Source organism: Rhinopithecus roxellana, chromosome 9, assembly GCF_007565055.1.
Source record: "Rhinopithecus roxellana isolate Shanxi Qingling chromosome 9, ASM756505v1, whole genome shotgun sequence".
NCBI lineage: Eukaryota > Metazoa > Chordata > Mammalia > Primates > Cercopithecidae > Rhinopithecus > Rhinopithecus roxellana.
Window position 1 is genome coordinate 44,018,583 of NC_044557.1, and position 2,427 is coordinate 44,021,009.

At 46.8% G+C, this 2,427-nt stretch overlaps 1 pseudogene across 1 annotated transcript; it reads left to right on the forward strand.

Annotated features, from left to right (window-relative positions):
• Positions 1 to 937: 937 nt before the first annotated feature.
• LOC104674224 lies at positions 938 to 1,651 on the forward strand (annotated as a pseudogene). Its single transcript, XR_749611.2, has one exon. The product of XR_749611.2 is annotated as a 40S ribosomal protein S5 pseudogene (transcript).
• Positions 1,652 to 2,427: the final 776 nt, after the last annotated feature.

Below are 2,427 nucleotides of genomic sequence, written 5' to 3' on the forward strand. Positions count from 1 at the left end.
ATTTTATTTCTATAAAACTTCTCCAAATATCATGTGGTAATTGAGCTTCTAAATAAGATGCCCTCCTAACAATTGTAAGCTGTATTTGCTCACTAATAAGAGGCATGAAGTGTTCCATGACTGTATTATTCTTGGGGATTCAGGCTGTGGTGATGTGAGCAGCCGCCCCGTTGGGACACATCATGCTGGTAAACCACTGATTCATGACACACTGCCAGGAATGGCTGTCATCCAAGTCCCGGGGCAAGTTCAGCCAGCGCCAGAAATCACCCAAGAAGGGCTAGTCAGATGTTTAAATTTCTGCCTTTGTCAGAATCCTCAGAGTTATTTTCAATACCTCCTTTTCCCCTCACATCTTTATCCAATCAGTTACCAACATCTCTCAACTGGTTTCACTTCCTAAATGTCCCTCCAATCTGTCCACTCCTCTTTTACTTTACCACTGCTTTCCCAGACCAAACTGCCTGGATTATTACAAAATCTTTCCAACTGGGCTAGCCCCATCCACTTTTGTCTCCCTCCAATCAAGTCCCCGCACAGTGACCAGGTTGATTTAAAAGCGAGCACAGATCTGAGTGGTCTTTCCTCTCCCTCCCAGTCTCCAGTGGCTTCCCCCCTTGCTCTCAGATGAAGATCAATATCTGCACCTGCCCAGGGGCCATGAATGAACTGGCCTCTCTCCAGCTGGTCAGTCTCAACCTGTACTTCACATCACTATTCTCCCACTTTCTCCACGTCACTGATCTGCTCATGGCTCCTCATATCTCACGAAATTAGGGAAGACCCACGTACCTGAATTTTCCCAAAAGTTCCTTAGGTGGTTCTGAACCACTGCTATGATTGAAAGTATTAATAGCTAGACAGGCTCTTCCTGTCTGTGCCAGGGCGGCATGTGGTGCATGCCGAGCCACAGAGATACTCAGGCTGTGCCCTCAGGATGACCGAGTGGAAGACAGCAGCACCAGTGGTAGCAGAGAGCCCTGGCATCAAACTCTTTGGGAAGTGGAGCTCCGATGATGCGCAGATCTATGACACTTCCTTGCAGGATTACACTGCAGTGAAGGAGAAGTATGCCAAGTACCTGCCTCACAGTGCAGAGCAGTATGCCACCAAACGCTTCCGCAAAGCTCAGTGCCCCATCGTAGAGGGCCTCGCTTACTCCATGATGATGCACGGCCGCAACAAACGCAAGCAGCTCATGATTGTGCGCATCGTCAAGCACGCCTTCGAGATCATCCAGCTGCTCACAGGCGACAACACTCTGCAGGTCCTGGTGAACGCCATCATCAACAGTGGTCCCCCGGAGGACTGCACATGCATTGGGCGAGCCAGGACGGTGAGACGACAGGCTGTGAACGTGTCCCCATTACTCCGTGTTAATCAGGCCATCTGGCCGCGGTGCACAGGCGCTCTTGAGGCTGCCTTCCGGAACATCAAGACCATTGCGGAGTGCCTGGCAGATGAGCTCATCAATGCTGCCAAGGGCTCCTCCAACTCCTATGCCATCAAGAAGAAGGACGAGCTGGAGTGTGTGGCCAAGTCCAACCGCCGATTTTCCCGGTTGCTGCCCAATAAACCTGTCTGCATTCTGCCTTTTGGGATGGCCTCACAAAAAAAAAAAAAAAAAAAAAAAAAAAAAAAAAGTAGCTAGACTGAAGATGGAGCCAAGTTGAAATTTGCATCCCAGGCTCTTATGATAGCATCAGAGTTTGACTTAGGTTTAAAAAGCAGGCCAGGAAAAATTTCAAACTGGCAAGTCATGGGGCAGGCTTTGCAGAGCTGTTCACTGCTGTTCCTTCTGCTATCCCAAAAGGGCTTGAAGAGTGAATTACAGATCAACCACTAGGTAAATACCTTGTTACTTTCTAGAAAATATAAACGTAGCTAAAAGAAGCAACCATGAGGCTGAAGATGCATTCACAAAAGCTCTGGAATATTACAGATGAAGCAGATAGTTCCTTTATAATCAAAAAATCAGCTGAAAATGTCTTTTTCTGGAGGAATAGAAGTTCGTGTTTGTAGATTCTGTGTAATGATGTTGCAACAGAGTTTGTTAAACGGACTCAGATGAGCTATGGGTTGAATCCTTTTCTAGAAACTGACAACTAGGAAAGGCTAAGCCTGATCAAATGATATTTATTGCTCTTCTCTTCCAATTCCATTATAGAAAGATTCCAACATACTGTCAAATTTCCTTTTCTGCAAATATCTCATGAATTGCATTTTTAAAATGGGATTGATTGACCAGAGCGGTGGCTCATGCCTGTAATCCCAACACTTTGGGAGGCCGAGGCAGGTGGATCATGAAGTCAGGAGTTCAAGACCAGCCTGGCCAAGATAGTGAAACCCCATCTCTACTAAAAAAATTTAAAAATTAGCCAGGCACGGTGGCAGGTGCATGCAATTCCAGCTACTCAGGAGGCTGAG